This window comes from Ceratotherium simum, chromosome 3, assembly GCF_057802395.1.
Source record: "Ceratotherium simum simum isolate JZ-2026a chromosome 3, ASM5780239v1, whole genome shotgun sequence".
NCBI lineage: Eukaryota > Metazoa > Chordata > Mammalia > Perissodactyla > Rhinocerotidae > Ceratotherium > Ceratotherium simum.
In genome coordinates, this window is record NC_141902.1 from 85,110,489 (window position 1) to 85,131,725 (window position 21,237).

Here is a 21,237-nt window from a genome sequence, read left to right on the forward strand (position 1 = left end):
ACATTTGTTCATATATATATATGTATGCATTTAATATAACAGAAAGTTATAAATTAAAATGTCAACCATATTTCTGGGGACTATGGGGTTAATTATTTCTTTGTGTTTTTTTTTTTTACTTTCCAAATATTTCACAATGTGCGTACTGCTTTTGTAATTAGAAAAAAAGAACTGATGTTATATGAATACCCTTTGCTCCCAACTATTAAAAGTATTTCTGTGGACAGATCTATGCCTCTGTAGCAATCCTGAATGAGGAATCATGAAATATTCTGCATGATTCATTGACCATTGGAAGGCTTTTTGATAACATTCATGATAACCTCCAGTGAGCTCATAAAAATAATTACCTTAAAGTTGTACAAATTCAGCATTTTTATGACATGCAAATAAAGAAAAGGAAGGAAGAAACAGGAGATAACACAAATAAGATCTCATAAAAGGGATGGCAATAACTATATGTAAAAAGAAATAATGGATCTTATGAAGTTCTGTAAAAGTCTGGCAGGTCAATAGAATTGAACGAGAGAGAGCCAACAAACCTCCCTCATTTGCTATTCAAAAGAGACACAAAGCACTAATTACACTCTGGCAACGAAATCTTATTTATATTTATGACCAAAGTTTTCTTAAAAGCTTGCCTTCCTCTTCATTTGTAAGTTTCCTAAAATATTGGCTGAGGCCAAACAATTAAACTTTCATTCATGGGGACAATGTTGTAAAAGGGATTCAGCCGTGCATCGTTTAGTTCCTTATTATTTCAACTTTTTAAAGAAAGCAGATCTCAACCCACAGCCCAACATATGATTCCTACCTATATATTTACTCTGCATTCTAGACACCACCGGGATGAGGTAAATGTAGCTTATTTTCTCCTTAATTGAAAAAAAAGTGAGATCTTGAAAGGATGTCTGAGAAGAATGTTATATTAAAGATATATTATTAAGTGACTGCTTTAAATTATCAAGTATCAAAATAGTTTTATTTATGTTGTTCACTGTTTGGAAGACAAGCAAGTGCAGGAGACTAAGCGAACAAGTGACTTCTCAGAAGTAAAATAAAAGCATTCCAGGCATTTGATACATTTTGGCCTAAAAGCTTGGGATTTAATCATTGGATTTGGTATGTCAATAATTTTAGACGGAAAATACTAATAGAAATATACCTGAGAGAGACATTATGGAGTGCCTCTGCTCTTCTCCCTCTTTTTCTGCTTCCATCCCATAGAGACCTAGTTCCCAAGTCATCTACTTGACTGATGGACTTGTAAGGCAGAAGAAATTAGAGCTGTAGGATCCAACTGCTTTACTTCACCTTATCAAATGCACTCACCAATTTATGTTCTTAGCACTTTTCCACAGTCTGATAAGAATTAGGACTATTCTGGGGCTTTTGGAGCCCTCCTGTCTCTTGGGATGGTGACTTTCTATCTTGACAACTCAGATCCAGCCTCCAGGTACCACCCACGGGCCACTAATAGCTTTGCAGCGTGTTCTAGTTGAACTTAGAGGATACATGAGCATAGACTTCACTTTCTACCGCTCTATATTATGACTCATAAGTTTACTTTAATGTTCAAGACTCATTTCAAAAGATGGACATTTCCATCACAAACTGCTCATTTAAAACTTAGAATAAATGAGAGTCATGGATGTTACGGGTGCTGGATGCTGCTCCTATTCTTATTGGGGACCTGCCGTGTACTTACTAAGTGCATGAAGCTATATATAAGGGCTAACTGAGTTGTACAGAAAGTATATTTAGAGATTGACATCATGGCTGCCCAGAGAGAGTTATGAAAGACTTTGTAGAGGAATTGGAATGGGAGGTGGACCTTGAAGGATCAGCAAGTTTGGATGCGTGCAGAGAGAAGAGGCAAGAGAAAGTAATGACTATGTTAATGACGAATGTATTGTGTCCCAGGGCCTGTGTGGGTTGCTCTACGTATGCTATCCCATTCAATCCTCATCAGATCAGAAAGCTGAAGCTCAGAGAAAGTAGATTTTTCTGAAGATTGCACAGATGAGAAATACGGGAAAATGGATTCGAGCTCAGATCTGCCTCATTCTGAAGCTTATATTCTTTTCAATGCACTGAACTGTATCAAGGATGTTTTTTGGAAGCCTGACTGATGGGAGCAAGAGTGAGGAGGTATGAATAAACACCAGCTTTGGGATGACAGAGCTTCCTTCCTGGAAACAGTGGTTGGGATGAAGCAACAAATAAGAAAAAAAAATGTTTTCCAGGAAGAGTCACAAAATGGGATTCCACCTTCTTGACAAGCATTTGTCAAACCTGAATTTATTTCTTGATTGCAAAAGTATTCCATGTTAGTAGTAGAAAATTAGGAAACTATAGAAAGAATCACCAGCTATAGAATCAACCAGAGCTAGCTACTGTTAATGTTTTAGTATATTGTCTTCCAATCTCTTTATCTCTTTTCTTCAAATATAAACATATTTATGTATATATATATACTTTTTATAAAACTAAAATTCTGCTTTTCATATTTTTTGTAATCTGATGTCTGAATTAATAACATTGCAACCATATTTAATCTCATGTTCTCTTTGAAAACATATTTTTAATAGATATAGAATATTCCATATGTATAGATTACCATACTTTATTAAACTTCTATCATTGGACATTGAAGTCATTTCTAGTTTTTCATGCTTTTTAAATTATAAATGATGTCCGATTTTTTATCTAAATCATTTCGTTCATTTCCGATTTTTCCTTAAAAAACAATTTAAAAAATTCAGCTTGTCTTATTTCCTGTGATATAGAAAATTGAAATCTAAGTTTAAATCTTATATCATCCTAGAAATGGAAGCCCAGGGCAGACCCTTGAGGGAACAGACCAACATCCTAGCAGAACCTTGACCCAATCATCATCATCATCAGCAGCAGCAGCATCATCATCATCATCATCATCATCATTACTCTAAGAAGGTCATCATCCTCTGTATCAGGAAGAGAGAGAGAAAGATTGAAGAAGAGATTGAGGAAAAGGGCACATAGGAAGAAAGAGAAAGAAAAAGAACGCTGACTCCCCTTCTTCAGAAGACAGATGTATTTTCTCCAGGTAAGCAATTTTTTTAAGGAGCAAACTTCCTGGTGGTCTTGGGGGTGGTTTAGGTTTAGGTTTAGGTTTTAACCTAAAACCTAACCAGTTTAGGTTAGGTCAAAGTAGTTATTGGCTTTTTAATGCCCAGCAACATTCAGAGGTGGCGCATCTACATTACTTTGCTGACCCAAAATCTTTTCATTCTGGAACATCACACAGTGAAGGAAAACATGTGGGTCTGAATCCTGGCTACTTAGTTTAACAGATCTGTGACTTTAGACAAGTCTTTTACTTTCTCTGAACCTCAATTTCCACAGGAGCAAAAAGAAATAATAACTGGGAATGTTTGGATCATGATGATTAAATTAGATAACGTATCATCAGGCAATCACATATAACTAGCTTCTTTTTCCCTTTGTTCCACAATTTTCCTTTTCACAAGGGGCAGGAAACTTCATCTTCTTCAGGAGCTTTCTTCATTTTAACAAGCAGAGTTCATTCATTCCACAAAGTTTTGAATCCCTGGGCACCGAGGATTCAAAGGCATTACCCACGTCCTTATGGAGATCACAGTCCAGTGAAAAAGACAGGGAGAGTAACATAGTAATGAGCTAAAAGGCCAAAGGGAGAGAAGTTGGCACAAAGTCATGTATATTCCTAAATGAGGGAGGGACAAATCTATTTGGAGAGGGGGCAATCAGAGAAATAATTTTTGTGTGTGTGTGTGAGGAAGACTAGCCCTGAGCTAACATCCATTGCCAATCCTCCTCATTTTTGCTGAGGAAGATTGGCCCTGGGCTAACATCCGTGCCCATCTTCCTCTACTTTATATGGGACGCCGCCACAGCATGGCTTGTCAAGCGGTGTGTTGGTCTGTGCCCAGGATCCGAACCTGCGAACCCCAGGCTGCCAAGGTGGAGCCCGCAAACTTAACCACTACGCCACCAGGCTGGCCCCAGAGAAGTAATTTTTGACATGAGTCTTACAAGATGTGTACATGCTTGCCAGGCGGGAGAAGGAAAGGGGGCATCCCTGGCTTGGGTTATAGCTTGGTCCTGTGGTGGTGAGGAGTGGGTTGGAGGTTGGCACCAGAGTCCTTAACAGAAGCTAAAAGATCTTCAAATGCCACTTCCTCAGCAGAGCCCTGTCTGGTCTCTTATACAGGAAACTCTCTCTACCGCCTAGCACTTTAATTGCGCCACATCTGTGGATTTCTTTGACATTTACTACTTCCTGCTTTGCATTAGAGATATTTGTGTACTTATTTTACCTTCATTATACAATGGAGAAACCAGAGACTGTTTTATCCTTGTATTCCCCACAGTGCCTTCAACTTAAAGTTATACATATTGAGTATATACATACATATACAGGTGTAAGTATATACATACATATAAATACGTATATAAACAAAAAATTAAAAAAATAATAATAAATAAATAAATACGTATATATATTTTAAAGAAAGAGAGCCAATATATTTCACATTCACTCTCCTCATCATAATGGGGTTCTTGGTCCTTTTATTTATGGACTTCAGATTGGTGAAAAGAGCTTGTCTTTTTGTTATACAGCTTGTTGCATATTAAGCTTTGATAGACATGCAATACCTTCCCCTTCATCCATGAAAACTGGCTGAGCAGGTTTTGCTCCTGTTATCAAATAAATGAATTTTTTCTAAAACTCTTGATTCTTCTAGAATAGACAAATACAGCTATCTCTTCTCTATCACCCACTCAACTTAGAGCTCCTCAGGCAGAGGTTGGAGCCTGATAAGGGACGCCCAAAAGATGATGATTTGGTAAGTTCCCAGCAGAGATGGAGAATGGCTGGAATCCTCGTGGTTGTGTGGCCAATTCAGAGAAATTTTGTCTCTCAATCTTTTGGGTTTAGACCCCCTTCAATCAACTAATGGGCTACAATTGGCTCCAAGTCAAACCTGCCAAGAAGACTGTTAACATTCACCTCATTATCTTGATTATTATGGGCATTAATAGAAGTAATAATATATTAGAATAATATCATTCATAATGGCTTACATCTATTGAGCATTAACCATGGCCAGGCACTTTCTAAACACTTTGTCAATACTAACTAAATTAATACCTAAAGTGATTGAATGACTTGGTTACTATTAACATCCTCATTTAATAGATGACGAGACTGAGGTGCAGAGAACTTAAGGGTTTGTAACTTGCCTATAGATCTCACCTGGTAACTGGTGACTCCGGATTTGAACCAAGAGCAACTGAGCCTGAGATTTTATCCTCTACGCCATCTCATTAATCCACATGACTGAGGAAGTATTATTGTCCCCATTTTACAAATAAGGTGCAGAGACTTTAAGTAATAGTCTAAGTTCACACATTAGAAAATGGTAGAGCCAGGATTTAGAGCCCAGTCTGTTCAATTCTAAAGCCTGAGTCTGGGACTCTAGGCTTCCCACTCCTGGTCAAGGTTTATAACACTTCTGCTTATAACTACATGGTATCTTCTCCTTATCTATGGGCTCTAGCAGGTGATGATTTTCCAGGATGAGAGAGAAATGAATAAGATGGCTTCCTGATATTAGTATAGTAGTCATTGAGGTCAACTGAAATAAGATTTGATGACTCTATGAGTGAATTAATTTCAGGATATTTGAGATATTAAGAATGTTTCCTATAGGATCTGTTGAGGATGACTGACCTCATTATGCTCTGCAGTCAGAACTGTAGTCATTTCACTACATTTTCTTATGGTCCAGACTTAAGGCTAAGGTTTAGGACAAAAGGAGTCAAGAATCCATGTCACAGAGTGAGAAGGAAATATTTCAAAGGGGTAAAGATAGAGGGCACAGTACATCAAGATCATGGTCATCTTTTGAAATACTGAATTATACAAGCCAAAGACTAGGGAAGCCAAATATGCCTTCATGCCCAGAATAAAGGCTGGCCTGGGTGCCTGAGCCCACAGGCCAAGCAAAGTAGACTCCTCGAGTGGGTTTGGCAGAGAACTGGAGACGAAAGCTGCTCCAGATTTTGAGCTCAGCGCTGAGTACAGTAGAAAGTATATGATAAATAAAAGTGGTTGACTGATTGATACCAGTGTAATTTATTGTTTATGGAATCTTACATGGACACTTCCTGTTCTCAGATCATGGTGGTTGTATTAATACTCCACCAAATCCATGGAGTCTTGAAAATGATTTAATGAATTTGATCACCACAGCAAACTTCTGCTAATTCTGAAGTATCTATTTTATGTGTCTCTTTTATTCAAGCAAATATATGATAAAATTGCCAAGTTGTCATTTTATTCTCTAAGATACCAAAAGAGATTTAGCAGAATACATAGTGCGAGGTATGATTTCTTATCTATTTTGAGGGTGAAATCAGTGATGTGTGTTTACTTATGGATGGTGCCTACAATTGTCCTTCTTAAATGAAATCTGACAATTCTAAGTGGCTACAAGAAATGATAGTGAGTGCTCTAAAATAAATATGGTCGTATGGAAGCAAGGGACTTTCTTCCCACTCACGTAACAAAATTTGACAAAGCAGTAAACCATCAACAACTAGTTATATGACAAATAATCTCTCAACAATCTATTTAGGTCTTTCTGTTGCTTATATTAAACTATTAAACAGATCAGAAGACAATTATTTTGGTCAGATTGGCACATAGTATAATTAACTTAGCAGTGTAACTGGTCTATTAAGGAACCTTAACAAATTGGGTTAGAAACAAAATGGTTTCTTTTTAATGTTGTTTTACTCTGTTTTCTGATCCTATCTTCAACTATGCTATGTCAAAATCCCCCTTTCCTATTCTTTAAAAATAGCTTGGCAAGGTCCTATAATTTTCCAGTCCTTCTCAGGTATTACAACTCAGTTTAGACTATTTTAAAACTAAAATCTCATATTGGATTCAAATTTTGTCTCTTCCTTTCCCCCACCTGTCCCTAGAACAGACTCGATCCTGGCTGCGTGGATTGGAGGCAAGAGTTTTCCTTTACACTCCTATCGCTCTCCCTCTCCTGGGTCAAGGTCTTCTGGCCTTCCTGATGTAGCTCTGACTAGGAAGACTTGAAGACACGTTTGGCTTCCCCTGTCCTTCTGGTGTTGGAAGGAGGATGTGAGGGAAGAAGGTAAAAGAGGAAGGATTTATCCAAACTGCTAGAAAAGCCAGTTTCGAGCAGGGTCCTTGGCTTCATTGATTCTCTTTGCAGCAGGGAACCATCACTCATGATGAACTCTTTCTTCCAGAGGTAGTGTAGCTTAACCCTTGGACATCTTTCTGAAGATCCTGCGTGCCCTTTGAGGTCTCCAGAAGTTCTTGTTCCCCTCCCCATTGGCCTAGCAGCCTCCTGGGCAGCCCAAGTCTCCTGACCCCTCTTTAATCTCAGTGCTTCCTCATTTGGAGACAGAACCCCTGAATCCTCTTTGCACACTCTGAGGGCCAGGGACAACACTCGTGGGAGGGGTGGCTCCATCTTCTTCCCGGGTACGTTACATCATAGTCCCAGCAGGCCCCACTCTCATAGGCTACTCTAACCTACTTTCTAGTAGGCTTCCTACCTCTGAGCACCTCTTGACTAACACTGGGCCCAGTTTCTACGAGAATTTTGCCCCAAAACCCAAGTAGACACGTGTCGAATCCACACAAAATTTCCCTCATCACATTCCTCTTTTCTTTCATTGCAGCACTGGCATATGCTACAGTTTCTTGGTTCCTGCAAACACCCAGCTGGAGAGTAAGAAGTCAGGTCCCCATTCTCAAAGTTACCTCCTGGGTCTACAAGTTACTCTCGTGAATCCTCTCTACAGGAAATAGCCTCTTCCCATGAACCTGCACCTCTCAAAGAGCTAAGAGATTTTCTTCTCCATGATGCCCCTTGTAGGTAGACTGGGAATGAGGTGTGAGGTTGAGTTGAACGATGTATGGTCAGTGGTAGCAGACTCCATTCACATTACCTGGGGAAAGTGTCTGGCCTCAGCTGTAGTTGGATCATTTGTGACTTGAGAGTGTGAGGTATCTATGATTCACATTTGCAGTTGTAGGCCCTGATTTTTATTTTAGTCCCATTATAAAAAAGTCCTACTATATATATACATGAGAGAACCGGGATGAGTTTTATTTCCCAGGGTCAAATGGGTACCATGTGAGTTCCACTTCTCGTTTCTACTGTATCCTCCACTACCTGAAAAGCCAATGCATTTAGAATCTCCAAAATCTGAATGCTAGTACTAGAACGGAGTTGCCAACTATCCTGCACCAATTAGCAGTGAAACCGGAACACTTACCCTCCTCCTCACCTTGATTCATCCTTGCTTCTAATATTTTGCGGAGCAAAGGCATGGAAAGAAGTACATGTGGTAACCAGGGTGGACTTTGTTTGTAAGGGTCAAATGGTACCACATCACTGCAGCTTCTCCTGTCCACTGCATCCCCTACTTCCTGACGAGCCACTGTATTTCCTCCTTCTTCTCCTCAAGCATCCTTTAGAGTTGTCCACACTGCTTCTTAATACCCACAACTCTGCTCCTTGTGCCTTACTGGAAGGAGGCTCAGTGCTGACAGGATCTGACCTCTTGGTGGGTGGAGGGGAATGTGGGGTCAAAGCTGCATGTGACCCTTTGTTCTACAGACTTACTTCATAGCTGAGCAGTCAAATTTTGATTTAAACTTCTTTTTTTCTAGGCCCTAGATCAGTTCCTTACCTTGGAGTATGTCCCCTTTGCTGATCTCATACATTTTTATTTTATTTGATACTTGATGTTATGCTTGGACTATAGAACTTCCATTCTGTAAAGGTTCTGTAACAAATTGTTCTTTTGTACAATTGCCAACTATCTCAGACTAAAAACATATTGGGGGAAAAAGCCAGATAAAAAATTAAATGGAGTCAAAATTAGGGGCTGGCTAATAAAATCAGATTTTCTTGACACTTTTAGTCAATGCAAAAATAATTGTGGGAATATAAAAGGTTTTTTATGGTCAATTATTCTTGTCTTAGTAAGAATCTATAATCATAGCCCCCTAAGAACAGGTAATAATCCTCCACAGAGAGAAAAGTGAGACTTCCCTACAGATCCATAAGAAAGGCAAAACGTTATCGCATGCATGCATAAAATATATTAATATTGAAATGTGCTGGCTTTAAGGTCAGATGGGTAGACATCTTTTTTCTACCCTGAAAAAATTATATACTATCTAACTTTATCGGGCTGCTGACATCCAATTGATCTACATTATTCTTGGCCAGTAAGAGCCTATATACCTAAATGCCTCAGATAATAGGTATTACAGTATTAGGTAAAAAGCCTCCATGCAGGCTATAGCAATATCAAAAAGGTAGAAAGTGTAAAATAAGGGAGATTAAGATGACACCAGAAAGCTTTGAATGAGGTGTCATTTTGCATTTAGCGAGACAACCAGGAAAGTTAAGACAGAAGAAAAAAATGCCCCTTTCTCACCAGCTGCCCTTAAAGGTTTACAAATGATCTGTTAACAGAAATGAGTTTCTCTTGGGCTTCAGACACCATTTATTACGCTGGGAAAGAGACAAAAAGGGAGATGGAAAAAACTGGCAAATTATGCTTATTTGAAGGCAAAATGCTTCCCATCAGCAACGTGATGAAAATGTACCAAAGGTGTCAGCCAGATGTTGACATGTTAATATTTTTCACGAGGTCTTTCACTGAGGAATGAGTACAAAGAACTTTTTGGGTGTTCTTTAGAATAAGAATTGAACTGCATTGTTAGGCTAGATGCCTTGCCTCGGAAATTGCGATTGTGCTTGATGATGAAGAGGAAGAGGAAGTGTGTCCTAAATAGGGGGCTTGAACCTCGATTCCCTGGCTGCCTCCCAGATGTCTTGTGCTACGAATGGGCTCATCTGATCTCTCCTAGTCAATTTCATTCTGGAAAGTAGCCAGTGGGCCTAGTTCACGACCCAGTGATGTCATTATAATTCATTCTCCCTCACCACAAAGACTTCGGAACTTTCCAATTTACAATGGGTCTTTTTAATAAAGAAGAGTGTCATGCACAGAATTTTTAAGTGTTTCTAATGATTTATCTTTTTTTCTGTTGTAGCCTCAAAATGGCCTATCTTATGCTTGTGAAGACTGGACTATCAAAACCATTCAAAGAATGTATATCTTTGTCAAACTGCATGGTATGTTTTATAGGCCGATCAAGGGTAACTGAAGCTTATTACAAGAGAGCATCTTGTCCAAACAACAACAACAAAAACCTCTATATCTTATGCAGAAATCAGAATAGGGCACCTAAAGTGTAATATGACTTAACTGATGCTTCATCTTGAACACTCACGTAATAACTCTAAATAGGATAAATGCCATTTCAGCAATGTTCTCTGTGTTTTGAGCCTGCTTTACAAGATGGGGAGGGACCAGGGGCTGATAGAGACATGTAAGTCATTTAAGAGCAGGGGCTATGCCATCATCTGCATGTTCTCTCAACACCTCTCGGGGCTGTAAGGAAATATTCACTGATGAAGATTGCGCATAAATCTGGCTCGGCATGGGAGAGTTAGGGCTGTCTCTCAGAACCTCACCTCTTTGAACTTAGTTAACCCTCCTTGCTAAAATAAACTTTGCTGAGATGACTTCACTTATCCTTGGCATGGATCTTTAAAACCCTGGGTAGTACAAGCTGAGTGGATGATCAATGCATGTGTGGCCTGTGCTGTAATTTAACTTACTCTGTCTGACAGGAGATGTGGAATAGCTAAAGAGAGGCTTTACTTGTAATCTTCTTATCACCTTATCCTGGAGTGTTTGTGAAGAGCGAGGCCTTCCCTGCACTAACTCCCAGTTGAGGGTTAATGCTAAGAAAGAAAAATTGCCCTTTCGTGAGTCCGACGGAGCCACATGATAAAGCCTTTACTAGACACCTTGGGAACCCTCACCTCTCAAGGCTGAAGGGACACTGGCTTTCCTGAACTAACATCGCTTGTCTTTCTTCTACACGCTCATTAACAGAAATAACTTGCTGTAATTATGATGTGCCGGGAAAAAAGTCCATACATTTTTATCACTCCTTTTTCTAACGTATGGATTCTAAATCAGATCTTCACTGCTGGACCATTATTACCAATTGACTGTGAGAGAGAAGGGGGACATGGCCAGACCACCAGTGTGGGATCGAGAGGAGAGGGGGACCACCTGAGTGTTGAAATGACACTACAGAGAAGGTCAAGACACAGAAGGACTGAAGGGTGGGAACAGTATAGGAGGAAAAGAGAAAAAAACAAAAGCGAGAGAGAGAAAGAGGAGGGGGGAGAGAAGTTTTTAATGAGAAATAAACACAACTTGGAGGAGCTCAGAAAAAAGACAGCTCAGGACATGGCAAAACTGAGGGAGGGTGCATGCAGAAGGAAGGCTGCACGGAGAGGAGGCATGGACCTTTTCAGAACGTCATTTTCCTGTTTTTACAGGAGAGAGCCCGTCAGTCTCAGGTTCTCCAGTGTCAGGTAATTCACACTCTTCCTGATGCCTCTGAGGTATATAAAATTCTTTAAAGTGAGCACTCACTGAATCTGATAAAGGGAACATTTTCTTTCCGGGGAGCAGATCTTAGATTGGGTGTGCCCTCAAAACAATCATATGTTAGTGGGACAGCTAGTTCTATCAACCAGCAATCACAATGAAAGGAAAAACTGTCATCACAGCCATAGATATGAAGGGCTGGGGGCTCCCAGAGAGTAAGTAGAAGGGGTCACAGGACAAGCTTCACAGAAGGGATACAGCAATGATGACAGTAATAATAATAAGAAAAGCAACAATTTTAATGACAAAATTAATAACAGCCACTGCTATTTTTTTTGTGTGTGTGTGAGGAAGATCAGCCCTGAGCTAACATCCATGCCAATCCTCCTCTTTTTGCTGAGGAAGACCGGCTCTGAACTAACATCTACTGCCAATCCCCTTCCTTTTTTCCCCCAAAGCCCCAGTAGATAGTTGTATGTCATAGTTGCACATCCATCTAGTTGCTGCATATGGGACGTGGCCTCAGCATGGCCGGATAAGAGGTGCGTCGGTGCGCACCCGGGATCCGAACCTGGGCCGCCAGTAGCGGAGCGCGCACACTTAACCACTAAGCCACAGGGCCGGCCCCGCCACTGCTATTTTTTTAAGCCCCTATTATGAGCATGTGTCTTCTGTAAACATGTCTGGATATGTATGGATCTATAAATATGTAGATATGTAAATATGTATGGATCTGTACATATGTCTAATGCTCACAGAATCCCTCAAGGTAAGACTTATTATTATTCCAATTTTATAACTGAGGATATCAAAACTTAGAGAGCTTGCCAACTTATCCAATGAGACATGCCCATGTATTTATAAAGTTTGATCATGGTATAGTGAATAAGAACATGCAACTATTATCTATGGGATCCATGATAGCCATGACCAGCGTGAGAAAGAAGGGAAGGAGGAAGGTGTTAAATGAAGGAAGACACAATTGGAAGATTTGTTGGAAACCAGCTCAGTGAATGGTTTATAGGCTGCTCATACGAAACTATATTGTATCTTATAGGCAATAGGAAAGAAAGGGAGGTTTTTAGCAGAGAAGTCATATGATTAGATTTATATTTGTGAAAGATAACTGAAAGGTAATTGCTTAAAGGAGGAGTGAGAATTCACATAGGATATCAATGAGAGGTTTATGGCGATAGGCCAAGCAAAGCAAAATATGGGGCAAATAACCGATACAAGCAAACATGGGGACTCATTTAATGCTAACACTGAGAGCCACCACTCCTATTACCATCTCCATTTTATGGCAAAGAGGGTTTAAATAATCTTCCCATAGCAGCAAGGTTAGAAATGGTAGAGTTTGGACTCAAACCCAGGTTCCAGAACCTGTTCTTGTATTCACCACACCATATTTTTGAGAATGATAATAAGAGTAGGAATGGAAAGTGAACATATGAGCCAGGTTCCCAAATCTTTAGTGAATTAGAGGGCAAGATGAGGACATCTGTGGATAAAAGAGGAGAGAGTGGAGAGTCAATGAAGGAGTTTTTATAAGACCATGGGGAAATTATGGTCAAAGAGGTTTTGGGGATCAAGAATAGTGACCACAATTCTGACCCTGAAGAATTTGGAGATTAGTAAAAATCATCCTCTAACTTTGGGGGCTGCAGAGGGAGCAGTGTCCTCCAGGTCCACTCCCTTTCTAAAAATTCTGATTTAATTGGATTGATGTGGACTACAGGACAGCAGCTTTTCTCCAAGGTCTCCTGTAAATATAATGTGAACTCTCAGGTGAGAACCACGAGTCAAGTCAAGGAAAAAAGAAAATTTTCCAAAGAGTAGAAGACAGAGGGAAATGTGTTATCACAGAGTGGGAATTCCAGTAGGATAAGTGGAAGTATACGAAAAAGAAGGAAACACAGCCATTGATGTTATTAATGCAATTGTTCATGTATCTTTGAATAAATTCCTTCTCCATTACTTGATTTGATATTTATTCGATGACAATGTTTCAATCTGATTACGTTATTCTTTTATTGTAAGCATCTGAAAGTATTTTTGATAAGAGAGGAGTGGGATGTGAATACTAAAAAATAATGATGATAAAATGTAGAGATGCATTACTGACTACTCACTTGTTAATACATAGAAGATACAATTTATTAACTGATGCTAAGAAGGTGAGTTTTTACTATTCATACACTGGATGATGGCTTGGGTTGGATCATCTACAGTGTCATGCTCCAACACCCTCCTCTGCATTTTCCTCTCTCAGATACTTATTGCCTCATATAACAAAAAAAGCTTCTGGCCTCGTATTTAAACCAAGACTTGTAGAAAAATGAAGGAAAGAAGACAGGTAGGAAGGAAAGAAGGAAGGAAATCAGAAGAAGAAATTGAGCAACTCCTTATGTAGCAAGAACAAATGGAATGAATTAATGGCAAGCATAAGGCATAGAAGGAAGGGCTGGAGGAGGAAGGACAGTTGGTGATTATTTATTGGGCTAATGGGAAGAAATAAGAAATGAAATCAAGCTGTTTCCTGAAACATGGCATGTGCAGACATAAGCAAAGGATGTTGCCGTTTCACACGTAGTATGTGAACAGTTGATGATCCTAAAGAATTAAATGGAATTAATTAAAACCCTTTAAAAAAACTATTAAGAAATAGTTCCATAGTTTTTATTATTAAATGCCAATTTAAACATTTGATTTTGATTATATTTGAGAAATTAATTATACTGTAAGAATCAGGAAACCATAATATCTTGGAAATAGCCACTTACTCCAGGTACTTGAGTTTTTCAGTCAAATATAAACTCTACATTTGGGTCCAAAACCTCAGTTGCACAAGGGCAGCCTGATTTGACTTATAAGTAGCATATGTGTCAGTTGTATACGATGGCTGCATAAATAAGCAAAGTGGATGTGGCTGCATAAGGGATGACCTAGAGCAGGGAGGAGTATAATCCTGTGTACTTGTGGTTCATTCTAGTCACACCTATAGATGAGAGTTCTGTTCAGAAATTTAAGAGGGACGCTGATAAACTTGAGCACAGAGAAGATAACTATCATGATGTTTTTTCTTGGCTAGAAAACAACTTACAGTGACATAGTAATAATCTTCCAAATGTTGGTTGTCTGTTGTATGCCATCCTAGAAAGTCTTGTTAAAAATAATTTTGAGGGGCCGGCCCGGTGACGCAAGTGGTTAAATGCGCGTGCTCTGCTGCGGCGGTCCTGCGTTTGCCGGTTCGGATCCTGGGCGCGCACTGATGCACCACTTGTCAGGCCATGCTGTGGCAGTGTTCCATATAAAGTAGAGGAAGATGGGCATGGATGTTAGCCCAGGGCCAGTCTTCCTCAGCAAAAAGAGGAGGATGGGCAGATGTTAGCTCAGAGCTGGTCTTCCTCACAAAAAATAATAATAATAATAATAATAATTTTGAGAAGGGCAACTTTCAGCTTACTGTAAGGAAGAACATTCTAATAATTAGAACTTGCAAAGATAGAATGGACCTCTGTAGGAGGTAATGAGTTCACTTTAGCAGGAGATATTCATCTCAATACTAGGTAATCCCTTGTTGGATCCATTGACAAAGAGATCTGGGTATGAGGGGAGAAAAAGTAATAATAATAATAATAGTAATATTAATGATAGTAACAGGTGATAGTTATTTAATACTTACTGCATGCCAGGCACTGCTTTATATATATCAGCATATGTATCCCAACAAATATTCTATGAGATTGATGATATTCTTCCTATCATACAGATAAGAAAAATGAAGCCCAGAAAATTGTTAATAAATGGCATCATCAGAATTCAGCTCTACACTTAACAACCATCCTTTACCACCTCTTAAGGTAATTGTGATAACAAACCTTCAAAGTCAGTTTGAATTCTAATGATCATTGATTTTGGAAGTTACACTTCAGGAGTTGAGAATAGTGGTGTGGAGTGAGAACAGAGTTCAAATGTGGATTCTTGCCTGTTACTAATATGCAACCTTGGGTAATGTACTTAAACTCTCTGAGGCTCATTTTCTTCTTCTGTGAAATTGAGGTCATAATATTTAATTCATAGGATTGTGAGGATTAAGTAAGATAACGTATGCAGCTTTTAAGTGCAATGCCTAGCTCTAGCTACATCCTTAACAAATAGTAGCTCTTATTTTAGTGTGCAAAGACATAAGACATTATTACAATGGTGTCCTGCATTACATGTTGCACTAAGTTTTAGTATCATAATGTTTCAAAATGATTATTGATTCTAGACCAGGTTGGAATCTTCTCAGAGAATTACCATTTGATTTCATCCTTCAACCTCTTCTACAGTATGATTCCAATTTAAAAATAAGTGACAATTTGGGGGAAATATTTGGAAAATGTATAAAAGAAAAAGACAATATCAAGAATATATGATGACAATTAACCCAATAAAATAGGCAAAGAAAAGATAGTTCATAGAAAAAGAGATACAAATGGTGAATAAACATAAGAAAACATGCTCAAACAAGTTATTATTGGCCCAGTCTCTGGAAACATTGTTATTGTCATCATCATAATTATAATATCCAACTCATTCTTGTATTCTCCCTTGACTCCACATCTCCCTCCAATTATCACTCCATTTCTCTGCTTCCTTTATGGCAAAAAAATACAAAACATTTTTCCATACTCACTGTTTCCACTTCCTAACCTCTCTCAGTTTTGAATCAACTCAAATCTAGGTTTCTCTCTCTCTTTCTCATTGTAGAAGAGGAAGTATCTTTCTCCTAGAGTTGTTGACTACCATCTTGAAATCACAGGTGAAACTGATTCTACATTAAATCAGAGCAGAAAGTTAACAGGAAACCAGGTCTCTAGTGACACGACTGAGAATTCTAACTAACTTTAAAGCCTACTCTAGTTTTAGACATTTCTGCTATCATTTAACCCATTTGAATGGGGTTTCTACTTCCTAGAATAAACATGGATAAGTAGGACCACTCCTCTGGGAAGGTCTATGGATAAACATGGATTTCCTAAGAGGAGGGCATATGTGGGGAAGCAATGACTGGCAGCATTTAAGGAGAGAATTTCTAGAGACAATGGCATACAAAAATGACAGTCAATATTCAGTCTGAAGATTTGTACCTAAAGAGCACAAAATAATTCACATATGAGTCAAGTCAAAGCAACGAGGGATTCAACAAGATCTGAGAGGGTTTGTGAGAGGATGAGTGATAGGCTTTAAAAAAAAGTCATGAAACAGTTTGAATTGAAATATATAAGGTTTTTGCCCTAGAATTCATACTGAAGCAAATTTAAAGTCCAAGTTGCTTAATTTATCACTGAATTAAAGAATCGTTGCCTCCCTTCTGCCCTTTTTTTAGTTAATTGAGCCAGTATTTAACCATGACCTTGGTGAGGTGTTGGGGACATAATTATTAAATAAGATATTCCTCATATCCTTATGTAATATTGCACAATATAATAGGAAAGGCAAACAGAGAATATATTACTTTTATTTATTTTCAGTGCAGTGAATGACTTTCTTGAGTTTGATTTTCAAAACCTGAATTAAAGTTCTTTAACTTTCTCTAAAAGAAGACTCTTTAAGCCCAAGATTTAATCAAGAAATTTGGCTTAAATTCTTTGATAAGTCTCATTTTTTCTGCTCTTTTGACCTTAGACAACCAAAGAGAAAGAGGTGGGAGAGGGAGAATGGTGAAGTAGGACATCCTCATAGGGAACCAAACAGATCCAGAAAAACTCTGGAGTACAGGGAAAATGAGCAAAAAGTAGAGCTTGGTGAACCTTTGAAGAAAAAGTGAACTATGAAGCTACTCCACCTTAAAGTGGTTTAGTTCAAGTTTTATTCATGGCATGGAAAGTGATCACCAGAAGCCTGGATTATAAACCCTGACTGTTAAAAGCTTTGCCAGGGTATAAATCCTTGCTCATGGGTCCACTCAAGCCATTTTCTCTGTATTCTGCCCTGTCTGTTGTGCTAAATAACTTTTACATAGCATTTGTAGATAATTTTTCTCTAGAAAATACTATCTCTCTATCCAAATTATACTTTACACTTCTCAATTAATGCCTATAAAATTATGTATTTTAGAAAGTAAATTGTGTTCTAGTTTATGGCCATCATTCATGAGCATCCATTCTCATAAACAATATTTTCATAATACTTCTGAATGGGAGGAAGAATTATTACGAGTATGATGGATACTACAATGAGGGGCATCTGAGAAGTAGAGATTTGCTTTCAGACAAAGACACATAGAATTGTGCTTTGAATTAAAAAAAAAGTTTCCATCACTGAAAATTTCCTTAGTGTATCTTATGGTGATGACTAAGTCTCCTGAATTGAATTCAGTTCTTTCACGTTAATTCTGTGTTTTTGTTTATCATAATCTATAAATTCTTAAAGCCTATGTTAAACACTTGTACCCAACATAGAATAAAATAAATGGTCACAGCACATAAGGTTATCAATACATTTGAGTATATTTATGTTTTGGCAGAGTCAGACATCCTGACTTTATGTTTATAGATACCCATGTTTATGTTATAATAATGTATACACAGTAAGTATATGTGTATTTGGAGAGTGCTTCATTCCATCTTTTATTGTACCAAAGAAGATTTATTATGTGGGGAAAAAACCCTCATATCTCTTATTTCCTACCATTTTAAACAAGAGAATTGTTGTCATCATTACGTTCACTGTTATCGTCAAACAAACTCATAATCACTCTGCTAGCTCTTGAGCTGCAATGAATTTAAAAATATGAAACAACAAACAAACAAAAAAAAATATGGTCCCTACATTCAAGGAAATGGAACTCTTCTTGGACAGGAACTGTTAATGTACACGCACTGTGTACATTAAAGAAAAACTAACCACACAAAGCAGTCCATGTGAATACCAAAGGAGTGATGGAGTTGGTAAATAAGATCCTGTCAGAAGAAGGAGAAGGCTGTCTGAGTTGGACATGTATGTGTACACTTGGTAAAGACTTTCACAGAGGGGGGACCCTTGAACTGAGCATTTGAGGACTAGTAGACATTGGATTATGGAAAGGTAGGTGAGAGAAATCTATTCCATAGGAAGGAAGGAAGGAAAGAAGGAAGGAAGGAAGGAAGGAAGGAAGGAAGGAAGGAAGGAAGGAGGGAAGGAAGGAAGGAAGAAGGAAAGAATTTCTAGAGGCTTCCACTTTTGCTTGGGATATAGAAAGAAACGAAAGACTTGAGCTTCCAAGGAAACAACAAGAAATCACCAGCTGAACAGTGATTAAAAAACACAAAACTGCATACTTTTCTTTAATGCCATCAAAGAACTGTGCACACAAAGAAATCCAAAAGATGGGCCGGCCCGTGGCTTAGCAGTTAAGTGCACATGCTCTGCTACTGGCGGCCCGGGTTCGGATCCTGACGTGCACGGACGCACCGCTTGTCCGGCCATGCTAAGGCCGCATCCCACATACAGCAACTAGAAGGATGTGCAACTATGACATACAACTATCTACTGGGACTTTGGGGAAAAAAAGGAGGAGGATTGGCAATAGATGTTAGCTGAGAGCCAGTCTTCCTCAGCAAAAAGAGGAGGATTAGCACGGATGTTAGCTAAGGGCTGATTTTCCTCACCAAAAAAAAAAAAAAAAAAAAAAGAAATCCATAAGAACTAAACTCTGGAAAGACAAGGCTTTTCTAAGTAAATGAAAAATATAGGACACATTCAAACTTGGGTCAGTTGCTGAAGTTGGGGGCAGGTGGGCTGAGGAGCAGACCTGTCAGAAAGGGCAGTCTTTGCTTAGACAAGAAGAAACAAACCAGACTTTTTGATGAATCTGTGGGCTGCTGTGGCACACTGAATCTGGAGGAGCCCTAAACGCAAAGAGAATCCTTTCAGCCAAGTTGCTTACAGGGGAATTTAGATGGTTATCCCAGAGGCTGGGAGTGGAGGCAGAAAAATTTCATAGACTCACAGTCTCACAGTTGTCAGGATCTGAGTTTCCTGGTATCTCACTGGGCTCCCACAATCATGCAGCCTCATCATCTGTGGTCTCAGAGTCTGCTGGGCCTTGGAGAAATGGCAAATATAGAGACTTCTTTCTTTATTTTCTTAAATTCTTTAAAAGTCAAAAATTCTTTAAAAGATTAGTTGAAGAAAAGAATTATAACAATGTATGGGGTTTTGCTACGTAAAAGTAGAGTATGATAAAAATAGCACAAAAGGTAGGAGAAAGAATAAATGAAATTATACTGCTATAAGGTGATTTCATTATACCCAGAATTATATAAAGCTAATTTAAGATAGATTGTGATAAATTAAGAATGCACACTATAATCTCTAGGGCAACCACTAAAATAATTTTAGGTATAGCTTAAAAGAGGTATAGCTTAAAAGCCAAGAGAAGAGATAGAATGGAATAGCGAAAATTTCTATATTAACCAAAAGAAGACAAGAAAATAGGAACAAAGAAACAAACAAACAAAAAAAATAGAAGGAACACACAGGAATCCAGTTGCAAAATGTTAGATTTAACCCAAACATATAGATAAGTACATTAAATGGGTGAAACACATCCCAGGTAAAAAATTAGACATTTCACAATGGATAAAAATAAGGCTCAAGGATATGCTACAAGAGATACATTTTATTTTTTTTATTTTTATTTATTTATTTATTTATTTATTTATCCCCCAAAGCCCCAGTAGATAGTTGTATGTCACAGTTGCACATCCTTCTAGTTGCTGTATGTGGGGCGCGGCCTCAGCATGGCCGGAGAAGCGCTGTGTTGGTGCGCGTCCGGGATCCGAACCCGGCTGCCAGCAGGGGAGCGTGTGCACTTAACCACTAAGCCAGGGGGCAGGCCCGAGACACGTTTTAAATCTAAAATCACAGATAGATTTAAAATAAAAGAATGGGAAAAAAAAATACACCATGGGAACAGTAAGCACCAGAAAGCTTGTGTAGCTGTATTACTATCAAATGGAATAGACATAAATAAGAAATATTATTACTAGAATAAATTGGGTCACTTCATGATGGAATAAAGATCAATTCTTTACAAAGACAAAACAATCCTAAATGTATACTCATTTAATCACAGAGTTTTAAAATGAGTGAAGCAAAAATTGATGGACTTAAAGGGAAAACTAGATAAATACAGAGTCATGTTTGGGGATTTTAAACACCTCTCTGCCATCAAGTAATTGATAGAATAACTGCACAAAAAATCATTGCAAATATAGAAGATTTGAACAACACGATCAATAACTTGACCTAATTAACACCTATAGAATATTACATCAACAACTATGAACACATTCTTTTCAATTATACAGAAACTATTCAACAAGATACACCCCATGCTGAGCTATAAAGAAAATTTCAATAAATTTAAAAAGTTGACATCTTGAAACTATTTTCTCTGACATCAATGAAATTACATTAGAATTCAAAAACAATAAAATAGATAGGAAAGCCTAAAATATACAAAAGTTAAACAATAGACTTCTAAATAACCCAGGGTCAAAGAAAATATCACAAAGGAAATTAGAAATTATTCTAAGTAGATGATAATGAAAATATAACACATCCAAATTTGTGAGATATAGCAAAAACAGCTCTTAGAGAAAATTTATATCTTTAAATACTTAAAGAGTAAAGGTT